Source organism: Oncorhynchus masou, unplaced genomic scaffold (genome assembly GCF_036934945.1).
Source record: "Oncorhynchus masou masou isolate Uvic2021 unplaced genomic scaffold, UVic_Omas_1.1 unplaced_scaffold_4696, whole genome shotgun sequence".
In the NCBI taxonomy this organism is placed as follows: domain Eukaryota; kingdom Metazoa; phylum Chordata; class Actinopteri; order Salmoniformes; family Salmonidae; genus Oncorhynchus; species Oncorhynchus masou.
In genome coordinates this window covers 12,501-26,318 of record NW_027011092.1, presented here as the reverse complement: position 1 = coordinate 26,318, position 13,818 = coordinate 12,501, and the positions used below count along the sequence as shown (strand labels likewise).

The 13,818-nt window shown below is 44.5% G+C and overlaps 1 pseudogene; it reads left to right on the top strand.

Moving 5' to 3' along the window:
* The first annotated feature begins 1,574 nt into the window (after window positions 1–1,574).
* The window catches only part of LOC135535276 (coiled-coil domain-containing protein 146-like), a 24,595-nt pseudogene continuing 12,351 nt past the window's right edge, over window positions 1,575–13,818 (top strand).

Here is a 13,818-nt window from a genome sequence, read left to right as displayed (position 1 = left end):
TGTCTACACCTGTAGTCCTATGTGTCTCTATACCTGTAGTCCTATGTGTGTCTCTATACCTGTAGTCCTATTTGTCTCTACACCTGTAGTCCTATGTGTGTCTCTATACCTGTAGTCCTATGTGTGTCTCTATACCTGTAGTCCTATGTGTGTCTCTATACCTGTAGTCCTATGTGTGTCTCTATACCTGTAGTCCTATGTGTGTCTCTATACCTGTAGTCCTATGTGTGTCTCTACACCTGTCGCCCTTTGTGTGTCTCTATACCTGTAGTCCTATGTGTGTCTCTACACCTGTAGTCCTATGTGTCTCTACATCTGTAGTCCTATGTGTCTCTACACCTGTAGTCCTATGTGTGTCTCTACACCTGTAGTCCTATGTGTGTCTCTACACCTGTAGTCCTATGTGTGTCTCTCTACACCTATGTGTCTCTACACCTGTAGTCCTATGTGTGTCTCTACACCTGTAGTCCTATGTGTGTCTCTACACCTGTAGTCCTATGTGTGTCTCTACACCTGTAGTCCTATGTGTCTCTACACCTGTAGTCCTATGTGTGTCTCTACACCTGTAGTCCTATGTGTCTCTACACCTGTAGTCCTATGTGTGTCTCTATACCTGTAGTCCTATGTGTGTCTCTACACCTGTAGTCCTATGTGTGTCTCTACACCTGTAGTCCTATGTGTGTCTCTACACCTGTAGTCCTATGTGTGTCTCTACACCTGTAGTCCTATGTGTCTCTATATCTGTATGACTCATTAACCTCTTGATGGGGTGAGCAACCAGCCCCAGGTCAATAATACATGATTCTATACCTTTGTTATTCTCATGTTCCCTTTAAGACATGGGGTTTTCCAGTAAACCTGCAGCACTCTGATGAACTCTAATGAGATGAATCCAAAGGTATCAGTTGTTTTCTGCCAGCTGTAGCTCCCCGGTGAGAGGAAGGCATTGTAACGTTTCACAGTGTGGTAGTTCACTCTGATCTAAGACAATCACCTAAAACATTAGTGATGCACACACGTGTTGGCTGTTTGATGTGTCTTTCATCATTCCAGCCATCACAGCCTGGCTCTGTGAAGATCAGCATGGCTCTGTGAAGATCAGCCTGGCTCTGTGAAGATCAGCATGGCTCTGTGAAGATCAGCCTGGCTCTGTGAAGATCAGCCTGGCTCTGTGAAGATCAGCCTGGCTCTGTGAAGATCAGCCTGGCTCTGTGAAGATCAGCCTGGCTCTGTGAAGATCAGCTGGATGGTTTTATCGCTGAATAGCAACTGGTGCGTTTAGGGATGTGGAGCTCTGTTTTTGTTCCTTTGTAGTTGAAACAAACACAGATGTTCTGTAGCATTGGCACGGTGATAAACACTAGAGTGAGGTGGGGGGGGGGGGGTAAACATCAGACTTGTTTACAACCACTGGAACCATCTAATCTGTGTGGTAGAGCTTTTATTTGACATGTGCAAGAGGAGCTAATCGCTCTGTGGTCAGATGGAGAGACATGGATGGCTTCCCAGATGCTGATTCTGGTCCAAGGCTTTCGGCAGATGATTATTGAAGGAAGGATTTTGTTCTCTTGTAGCTGTTCTCTACTGGGAAGATCAGCGGGACCAAAGCAGCGAAGCTCAAAGCCAGTTTCAGCCTGCTCCATGACACCTTGAAAAGGTAAGTGATCTCATCTCTCCCTGTCCATAGACGCTCCTTACACGTTCACATGGATAACACAAGTCACTCTGTATGAGGACTGGACTGGATGAGGACTGGACTGGATGAGGACTGGACTGGATGAGGACTGGACTGGATGAGGACTGGACTGTATGAGGACTGGACTTGACCCATCAGTACCTGTTTAAAATGACCCATCAGTACCTGTTTAAAATGACCCATCAGTACCTGTTTAAAATGACCCATCAGTACCTGTTTAACATGACTCATCAGTACCTGTTTAAAATGACCCATCAGTACCTGTTTAACATGACCCACCAGTACCTGTTTAACATGACCCACCAGTACCTAACATGACCCATCAGTACCTGTTTAAAATGACCCACCAGTAACTGTTTAACAGTACCTGACCCATCAGTACCTGTTTAAAATGACCCATCAGTACCTGTTTAACATGACCCATCAGTACCTGTTTAACATGACCCATCAGTACCTGTTTAAAATGACCCATCAGTACCTGTTTAAAATGACCCATCAGTACCTGTTTAAAATGACCCATCAGTACCTGTTTAAAATGACCCATCAGTACCTGTTTAAAATGACCCACCAGTACCTGTTTAAAATGACCCATCAGTACCTGTTTTAAATGACCCATCAGTACCTGTTTTAAATGACCCATCAGTACCTGTTTAAAATGACCCATCAGTACCTGTTTAAAATGACCCATCAGTACCTGTTTAAAATGACCTACCAGTACCTGTTTAACATGACCCACCAGTACCTGTTTAAAATGACCCACCAGTACCTGTTTAAAATGACCCATCATGACCCATCAGTACCTGTTTAAAATGACCCATCAGTACCTGTTTAACATGACCCATCAGTACCTGTTTAAATGACCCATCAGACCCACCAGTACCTGTTTAACATGACCCACCAGTACCTGTTTAACATGACCCATCAGTACCTGTTTAAAATGACCCATCAGTACCTGTTTAACATGACCCATCAGTACCTGTTTAAAATGACCCATCAGTACCTGTTTAAAATGACCCATCAGTACCTGTTTAAAATGACCCATCAGTACCTGTTTAAAATGACCCATCAGTACCTGTTTAAAATGACCCATCAGTACCTGTTTAACATGACACATCAGTACCTGTTTAAAATGACCCATCAGTACCTGTTTAAAATGACCCATCAGTACCTGTTTAAAATGACCCATCAGTACCTGTTTAAAATGAACCATCAGTACCTGTTTAAAATGACCCATCAGTACCTGTTTAACATGACCCACCAGTACCTGTTTAAAATGACCCATCAGTACCTGTTTAAAATGACCCATCAGTACCTGTTTAAAATGACCCATCAGTACCTGTTTAAAATGACCCATCAGTACCTGTTTAACATGACCCATCAGTACCTGTTTAAAATGACCCATCAGTACCTGTTTAACATGACCCATCAGTACCTGTTTAAAATGACCCACCAGTACCTGTTTAACATGACCCATCAGTACCTGTTTAAAATGACCCATCAGTACCTGTTTAAAATGACCCATCAGTACCTGTTTAAAATGACCCATCAGTACCTGTTTAAAATGACCCATCAGTACCTGTTTAACATGACCCATCAGTACCTGTTTAAAATGACCCATCAGTACCTGTTTAACATGACCCATCAGTACCTGTTTAAAATGACCCATCAGTACCTGTTTAACATGACACATCAGTACCTGTTTAAAATGACCCATCAGTACCTGTTTAAAATGACCCACCAGTACCTGTTTAACATGACCCACCAGTACCTGTTTAACATGACCCACCAGTACCTGTTTAACATGACCCATCAGTACCTGTTTAAAATGACCCACCAGTACCTGTTTAACATGACCCACCAGTACCTGTTTAACATGACCCACCAGTACCTGTTTAAAATGACCCACCAGTACCTGTTTAAAATGACCCATCAGTACCTGTTTAAAATGACCCATCAGTACCTGTTTAAAATGACCCATCAGTACCTGTTTAAAATGACCCACCAGTACCTGTTTAAAATGACCCACCAGTACCTGTTTAACATGACCCATCAGTACCTGTTTAAAATGACCCATCAGTACCTGTTTAAAATGACCCATCAGTACCTGTTTAAAATGACCCATCAGTACCTGTTTAACATGACCCATCAGTACCTGTTTAAAATGACCCACCAGTACCTGTTTAAAATGACCCACCAGTACCTGTTTAACATGACCCACCAGTACCTGTTTAACATGACCCACCAGTACCTGTTTAACATGACCCATCAGTACCTGTTTAAAATGAACCATCAGTACCTGTTTAAAATGACCCACCAGTACCTGTTTAACATGACCCACCAGTACCTGAACATGATACCTGTTTAAAATGACCCATTACCTGTTTAAAATGACCCATCAGTACTGTTTAAAATGACCATCAGTACCTGTTTAAAATGACCCACCAGTACCTGTTTAAAATGACCCACCAGTACCTGTTTAACATGACCCATATACCTGTTTAAAATGGCCCATCAGTACCTGTTTAAAATGACCCATCAGTACCTGTTTAACATGACCCATCAGTACCTGTTTAACATGACCCATCAGTACCTGTTTAAAATGACCCATCAGTACCTGTTTAAAATGACCCACCAGTACCTGTTTAACATGACCCATCAGTACCTGTTTAAAATGACCCATCAGTACCTGTTTAAAATGACCCATCAGTACCTGTTTAACATGACCCACCAGTACCTGTTTAACATGACCCACCAGTACCTGTTTAACATGACCCATCAGTACCTGTTTAAAATGACCCATCAGTGCCTGTTTAAAATGACCCATCAGTACCTGTTTAAAATGACCCATCAGTACCTGTTTAACATGACCCATCAGTACCTGTTTAACATGACCCATCAGTACATGTTTAAAATGACCCATCAGTACCTGTTTAAATGACCCATCAGTACCTGTTTAACATGACCCATCAGTACCTGTTTAAATGACCCATCAGTACCTGTTTAACATGACCCACCAGTACCTGTTTAAAATGACCCATCAGTACCTGTTTAAAATGACCCATCAGTACCTGTTTAAAATGACCCATCAGTACCTGTTTAAATGACCCACCAGTACCTGTTTAACATGACCCATCAGTACCTGTTTGACATGACCCATCAGTACCTGTTTAAAATGACCCATCAGTACCTGTTTAACATGACCCATCAGTACCTGTTTAAAATGACCCATCAGTACCTGTTTAAAATGACCCATCAGTACCTGTTTAAAATGACCCATCAGTACCTGTTTAAAATGACCCATCAGTACCTGTTTAAAATGACCCATCAGTACCTGTTTAAAATGACCCATCAGTACCTGTTTAACATGACCCATCAGTACCTGTTTAACATGACCCATCAGTACCTGTTTAACATGACCCACCAGTACCTGTTTAACATGACCCACCAGTACCTGTTTAACATGACCCATCAGTACCTGTTTAAAATGACCCATCAGTACCTGTTTAAAATGACCCATCAGTACCTGTTTAAAATGACCCATCAGTACCTGTTTAAAATGACCCATCAGTACCTGTTTAACATGACCCATCAGTACCTGTTTAACATGACCCATTAGTACCTGTTTAACATGACCCATCAGTACCTGTTTAACATGACCCACCAGTACCTGTTTAACATGACCCATCAGTACCTGTTTAACATGACCCATCAGTACCTGTTTAAAATGACCCATCAGTACCTGTTTAACATGACCCACCAGTACCTGTTTAACATGACCCATTAGTACCTGTTTAACATGACCCATCAGTACCTGTTTAACATGACCCATTAGTACCTGTTTAACATGACCCATCAGTACCTGTTTAACATGACCCACCAGTACCTGTTTAACATGACCCATCAGTACCTGTTTAACATGACCCATCAGTACCTGTTTAAAATGACCCATCAGTACCTGTTTAACATGACCCACCAGTACCTGTTTAACATGACCCATCAGTACCTGTTTAACATGACCCATCAGTACCTGTTTAACATGACCCATCAGTACCTGTTTAACATGACCCATCAGTACCTGTTTAAAATGACCCATCAGTACCTGTTTAAAATGACCCACCAGTACCTGTTTAACATGACCCATCAGTACCTGTTTAACATGACCCATCAGTACCTGTTTAAAATGACCCATCAGTACCTGTTTAACATGACCCACCAGTACCTGTTTAACATGACCCATTAGTACCTGTTTAACATGACCCATCAGTACCTGTTTAACATGACCCATCAGTACCTGTTTAAAATGACCCATCAGTACCTGTTTAACATGACCCACCAGTACCTGTTTAACATGACCCATTAGTACCTGTTTAACATGACCCATCAGTACCTGTTTAACATGACCCATTAGTACCTGTTTAACATGACCCATCAGTACCTGTTTAACATGACCCACCAGTACCTGTTTAACATGACCCATCAGTACCTGTTTAACATGACCCATCAGTACCTGTTTAAAATGACCCATCAGTACCTGTTTAACATGACCCACCAGTACCTGTTTAACATGACCCATTAGTACCTGTTTAACATGACCCATCAGTACCTGTTTAACATGACCCATCAGTACCTGTTTAACATGACCCATCAGTACCTGTTTAAAATGACCCATCAGTACCTGTTTAAAATGACCCACCAGTACCTGTTTAACATGACCCATCAGTACCTGTTTAACATGACCCATCAGTACCTGTTTAAAATGACCCATCAGTACCTGTTTAACATGACCCACCAGTACCTGTTTAACATGACCCATTAGTACCTGTTTAACATGACCCATCAGTACCTGTTTAACATGACCCATCAGTACCTGTTTAAAATGACCCATCAGTACATGTTTAAAATGACCCATCAGTACCTGTTTAACATGACCCATCAGTACCTGTTTAACATGACCCATCAGTACCTGTTTAACATGACCCATCAGTACCTGTTTAACATGACCCACCAGTATAAAAAACATTATGAACATGATATTTTTTCCATGACAGACTGAACAGGTGAAGCCAGGTGAATGATATGATCCCATATTGATGTTACCTGTTAAATCCTCTTCAGTCAGTGTAGATGGAGGGGAGGAGACAGGTTAAAGATATGATCCCTTATTGATGTTACCTGTTAAATCCACTTCAGTCAGTGTAGATGGAGGGGAGGAGACAGGTTAAAGATATGATCCCTTATTGATGTTACCTGTTAAATCCTCTTCAGCCAGTGTAGATGAAGGGGAGGAGACAGGTTAAATAAGGAGTATTAAGCCTTGAGACAGTTGAGACATGGATTGTGTCTGTGTGCCATTCAGAGGGTGAATGGGCAAGACAAAATACGTGCCTTTGAACAGGGTCTGGTAGTAGGTACCAGGAGGACCGGTTTGTGTTAAGAACTGCAACACTGCTGGGTTTTTCAACAGTTTCCTGTGTGTATCAAGAATGGTCCACCACACAAAGGACATCCAGCCAATTTGACACAACTGTGGGAAGCATTGGAGTCCACATGGACCAGCCTCCCTGTGGAACTCTTTAGACACCTTGTAGAGTCCACGCCCAATGAATTGAGGCTGTTCTGAGGGCAAAACAAGGTGCAACTCAATATTGGGAAGGTGTTCTTATTGTTTTGTAGACTCAGTGCATAATTACCCTGGTCCCTACCAGCATCTGTGTCTGTGTGCCACTAGGACCTGTGTGATCCCCCTCCTACCTGAGGGTGATGAGCTGAGCCAACTGACCACATCTCTGCCCTGTCATATGACCCATAAGTACCTGTGTTTGTCTGTGACTCCCATCTCCCCACCCCAGCTCTCAGCAGTCAGAGATCTGTCTGTGACTCCCATCTCCCCACCCCAGCTCTCAGCAGTCAGAGATCTGTCTGTGACTCCCATCTCCCCACCCCAGCTCTCAGCAGTCAGAGATCTGTCTGTGACTCCCATCTCCCCACCCCAGCTCTCAGCAGTCAGAGATCTGTCTGTGACTCCCATCTCCCCACCCCAGCTCTCAGCAGTCAGAGATCTGTCTGTGACTCCCATCTCCCCACCCCAGCTCTCAGCAGTCAGAGATCTGTCTGTGACTCCCATCTCCCCACCCCAGCTCTCAGCAGTCAGAGATCTGTCTGTGACTCCCATCTCCCCACCCCAGCTCTCAGCAGTCAGAGATCTGTCTGTGTCTGTCTGTGACTCCCATCTCCCCACCCCAGCTCTCAGCAGTCAGAGATCTGTCTGTGACTCCCATCTCCCCACCCCAGCTCTCAGCAGTCAGAGATCCGGCTGCTGCAGGAGGCCAAGCGGTTCAGAGCAGAGCTGGAGCGCCAGCAGAGAGATCTGGAGATGGCTGAGCAGTTCCCTGATGGGCCGGACACAGAGGTCAGCCGCATGCGACAGCAGCTCCTCAAGTCCCACAACGACCTGCGGCAGGCAGAGGAGAGGGACTACCAGATGAACTACCAGCTAGAGTGGTGAGGACACACACTGACTAGAGCCTAGCGGAGAGAGAGAGAGAGAGATTGTCTGTTGTGTGTGTGTGTGTCTGTCTGTCTGTCTGTGTGTCTGTGTCTGTGTGTGTGTCTGTGTGTCTATCTGTCTGTCTGTGTGTGTGTGTCTATCTGTCTGTGTGTCTATCTGTCTGTGTGTCTATCTGTCTGTGTGTCTGTCTGTCTGTGTGTCTATCTCTCTGTGTGTCTATCTGTCTGTGTGTCTGTCTGTGTGTGTGTGTCTGTGTGTCTATCTGTCTGTCTGTGTGTGTGTCTGTCTGTGTGTCTATCTCTGTGTGTCTATCTGTCTGTGTGTCTGTCTGTGTGTGTGTGTGTCTGTGTGTCTATCTGTCTGTCTGTGTGTGTGTGTCTGTGTGTCTATCTGTCTGTCTCTGTGTGTGTGTGTGTCTATCTGTCTGTGTGTCTATCTGTCTGTGTGTGTGTGTGTGTGTGTGTCTGTGTGTCTATCTGTCTGTGTGTGTCTGTGTGTCTGTGTGTCTGTCTGTGTGTGTGTGTGTGTGTCTATCTGTCTGTGTGTCTATCTGTCTGTCTGTCTGTGTGTGTGTCTGTGTGTCTATCTGTCTGTGTGTCTGTCTGTGTGTGTGTGTGTCTGTGTGTCTATCTGTCTGTCTCTGTGTGTGTGTGTGTCTATCTGTCTGTGTGTCTATCTGTCTGTGTGTGTGCAATAAACATATGTGTGTGTGTGTGTGTGTGTGTGTGTGTGTCTATCTGTCTGTCTGTGTGTGTGTGTCTATCTGTGTGTGTGTGTGTCTATCTGTCTGTGTGTCTATCTGTCTGTCTGTCTGCTGTGTCACTGTCTTCTCCACTTGTTCTATCTCTGTGTCTATCTCTCCTGTCCTATCTGTCTGTGTATCTGTCTTTGTGTACACTGTCTCTGTCTGAGGTTAAGGGTATGCCCAGCTCTTGAGCCATTTTAGTCCAGTCAGTCCTGGAAGTGGTATGTGCGGCATGGCCAGCCTAGGGGTAAGAGCGTTGGGCCAGTAACTGAAAGGTCAACTGTTGAATCCCTTAGCGACAAAGTGAACAATCTGCCATTGTGCCCTTGACAAGGCCCTTAACCCTAATTGCTCCAAGGTTGCTGTTGATAATGGCTGACCCTGGCTGTGACCCCAGTCTCTGAGGGTGTCTCAGGGGGATATGCAATAAACATATTTCTATTTCACACACCCGTATAATGAAACTGGACAAATATAACCCACCAAATGATTCATTATTAGGTGTGCCTCTGGCTCTAGCCAGCTGTGTCACTAGTCTTCTCCACTTGTTCTCAACAACACTCCTGTCCTTGTGTCCGAAAGGTCAAACACGCCTCCGAAACACGGAAAAGAACGACGCTGTCCTCTCTCTGCACAACACACACAGTTAGAAAGGCCATGGAGAGGCCATTGGAACATTGCTTAGCAACTGATGAAACAAGCTTGTGTAAAAAACAAAGAAAGAGGACATGAAAGGAAAGGTCTCTTCATCAGTCATTTAATCAGCAAGGACTAGAATATGGCTATGGCTGTCCCAAATGGCACCCTATTCTCTATATAATGCACTACATTAGACCAGGGACCATAGGGCTCTGGTCAAAAGTAGTGCACTACATAGAGATTAGGGTACCATTTGAGACGTACACTATGATTCACCAGGGATGGGGCCTAGAACACATTGTTCCTGAAGATATGACCTTCCTATCTGTGGGTAAATGATATTCACATTGTTCCTGAAGATATGACCTTCCTATCTGTGGGTAAATGATATTCACATTGTTCCTGAAGATATGACCTTCTTATCTGTGGGTAAATGATATTCACATTGTTCCTGAAGATATGACCTTCCTATCTGTGGGTAAATGATATTCACATTGTTCCTGAAGATATGACCTTCCTATCTGTGGGTAAATGATATTCACATTGTTCCTGAAGATATGACCTTCCTATCTGTGGGTAAATGATATTCACATTGTTCCTGAAGATATGACCTTCCTATCTGTGGGTAAATGATATTCACATTGTTCCTGAAGATATGACCTTCCTATCTGTGGGTAAATGATATTCACATTGTTCCTGAAGATATGACCTTCCTATCTGTGGGTAAATGATATTCACATTGTTCCTGAAGATATGACCTTCCTATCTGTGGGTAAATGATATTCACATTGTTCCTGAAGATATGACCTTCATATCTGTGGGTAAATGATATTCACATTGTTCCTGAAGATATGACCTTCCTATCTGTGGGTAAATGATATTCACATTGTTCTTGAAGATATGACCTTCCTACCTGTGGGTAAATGATATTCACATTGTTCCTGAAGATATGACCTTCATATCTGTGGGTAAATGATATTCACATTGTTCCTGAAGATATGACCTTCCTATCTGTGGGTAAATGATATTCACATTGTTCTTGAAGATATGACCTTCCTATCTGTGGGTAAATGATATTCACATTGTTCCTGAAGATATGACCTTCCTATCTGTGGGTAAATGATATTCACATTGTTCCTGAAGATATGACCTTCCTATCTGTGGGTAAATGATATTCACATTGTTCTTGAAGATATGACCTTCGTATCTGTGGGTAAATGTTGTTTCTCTTGTTAAGATGAGTAGACCTACAGCAGTAATTGAAATATGAGGCTAAATTAAAACCATTGCTTACATTGCATTCTGACTAGATGTTGTAATGAACTCGGCTGTCTCTTGTTGTATATTATCTTGTGGATGCGTATAGCTCTGACAGTCCGTTTGGCAGCCTCCACTCTTCCTCTGGTGAACTACCCTCCACACGACAGACAGATGCTCACTGGGAAGATATGTCTTCAGATGTGCAATGTTAAGCCCTTGATCACAAGCCAGACAGAAATTCAACTGTCAGTCATTTTAGCTTCAAATGCAGTATTTACAGATGACCAGGAAGCAACACAAGTGCTGTGAAAGTAGCCTGCAGGGCTGTCTATCCACCCAGCAATTTCTCACTGAGGATATTTTATAAGTGTCAGGAATTTAATATCTACCGCTGGACTTAAATATCTGAACCCTGTCAACAGTTGAACTCAGTTGAACCTTTCACATAGTAGCAACCACTGACTAATCACGGTTTCACTCAGATGAAACTCTCAGAATTTGACCAACACTTTTCTGAAAGCAATACATATTTTCAGTATGGCTACATGGCTATATTTCCCTGCCTGTTTTTATCAACTGAGTTACAGTAGAACCCTGGTCGTCTGTCCTCCACCACTGTGTTAGGGGGTTGACCTCAGGCCGAGGAAAGGTTACTTGAGCATATTGCACAGCCACTTGTTTCCTAAGCTTGTCGTCAACGTTGGTCACTTTTACATCTTCTCTGTATTTCTGAGAATTTATGTTCAAGGTCCTTCCTCTTGTTCCTTCCTCTAAATCAGGGGTGTCGACATCGTTCCACGGAGGTCCTAGTGTCTGTGGGTTTTAGGTTTTTCTTTTCAATTAAGACCTAGACAACCAGGTAAGGGGAGTTCCTTGGTAATTAGTGAAGAGTGAAAGCCTGCAGACACTCGGCCCTCCATGGAAGGAGTCTGACACGTGCTGTAAATGATGCCGTGTCTGTTTACAGTCTCACAGAAGAGAAGCTTTGCCTGGAGAAAGAGTATGAGTCTCAACCCAAACCAGTTGTAAGTATCTCAGTGCAACAGTCACAGATTTCTCTCCCGTTGATAGTCATTCACACGATCTGTCCCATCATACACCTGGCACCACAGCATGACATTCCTTCGTGTCACCTACAGCAGTAAATCCCTCATGTAGAAGCAGAGAAATGACACACACAGTGAGAGGACAGAGAAACAGACAGTGTCTTTGCTGGGAGGCATCCTTGTCCAAATGCTTGATTGATGAGGCTGGCTTCTTTGCGGTTCAGTCTCCTCGTTGTCACCGGGTTGTGGTACCATACATGGTTCTGTGTCGACCACTAAGAGAGGCCCGATCATTGATCTAATGATATTTTACATTACTCCTTTAATGAACTTGTTATTACAGTTGGTTTGGTTACAGTTAAATAGTAGTTACCTTTTAACACCCAGTACAGCTACACTATAATCACATGGATGTATATAATCAGACTCCCAGGAAAGTCACGACCCAGCTATTACCTTTGATATCCCCTTCAAATAGCTGGCACAGTACTGTGTGTGTGTCCATGATTTGCACTTGCATTAATGTGTATTTGTGTCAATGTTGATGTATTTTGTATGTCCCATAAGCCATTGCTCCTGGTGTGTCCTCAGGAGCTGGAGAAGCGTGCGAAGGCCCTGAAGGACAGCAGTGAGGAGCTGAGGAAGGAGGTGTCTCAGAGGAGACAGGAGATACACAGCCTGCTGGAGGATATGGAGGCCAGAAACAAACTGATGACCAGGGAGCAGAGAGAACTGGACCACAAGAAGGACAGCATAGTAAACAACCAGGTGACAGGTTGGAGAGGGCAGAGGGAAGGCAGAGGGAGGGCAGAGGGAAGGCAGAGGGAAGGCAGAGGGAAGGCAGAGGGAGGACAGAGGGAGGGCAGAGGGAGGGCAGAGGGAGGGCAGAGGGAAGGCAGAGGGAGGGCAGAGGCAAGGCAGAGGGAGGGCAGAGGGAGGGCAGAGGGAGGGCAGAGGGAGGGCAGAGGGAAGGCAGAGGGAGGGCAGAGGGAGGGCAGAGGGAGGGCAGAGGGAGGGCAGAGGGAGGGCAGAGGGAGGGCAGAGGGAAGGCAGAGGGGAGGCAGAGGGGAGGCAGAGGGTGGTAGAGGGTCAGTCTTGTGTTTAAAACAACATAGAACATTGAAGTAGAAGAGCTCATTAGTCTTCCTATAATGTCCTTCTCTACGGTGTGTTGTCTTGTGTCACCAGGCTGAGTTGGCCCAGCTTCTGTCTGTGCCTGGCCAGTTGGGGAAGGAGATTGAGAGGATCAACAGGAAAAAGATGTACGTAAGATGTGGCTGGCTATGAATTAATGTATTGGTGATGTGCTGTACATAACCTTCATAACTAACTCTGTAGCTACTGAAGCAGGAAGTAAGGCCATGTTCATGAGTCATGGAAGGGAGGCTCCCAACATAAATCTTGAACCAGTCCACAGTTTTTTGGGCACCTACCAAGAGTTAAACGGCTTACCCTACAGACCAATGTCTCTGTCAAAACTGTCTGGAATGACATCTTTGCAGGCTGTTTTGCTCGCTGGGTTAAGCCTACAGTCTACCAGCCTGGTGTCATGTATGTCTTCCTCTGTGGTGGCCAGGGAGGTTGAGAAAAGTAAGGCGGCCCTAGACGAGCAGCTGTCTGAGGTGGCGGCTCTGCAGAAGATGACGGAGGCCCGCTGTCGCTCCCTGGAGGAGGAGAAGAGGGAGGTGAGGAGGCAGGTGGAGGGGCGCAGGGCACACCTGGAGGCTGCCGAGAGGGAACACAGCATGCTGCAGAAAGAGCAGGAGATGACCAAGGAGAAGGAGGTCATTATGATGGGACAGAGGTACAGGACTGGCGGCAGACAATGTCCATGTATCTGGAGCAGCATCTGTATGCAGCGATAGTACAAACAGTTGAAGTCGGAAGCTTACATGCACCTTAGCCAGATACATTTAAACTCAGT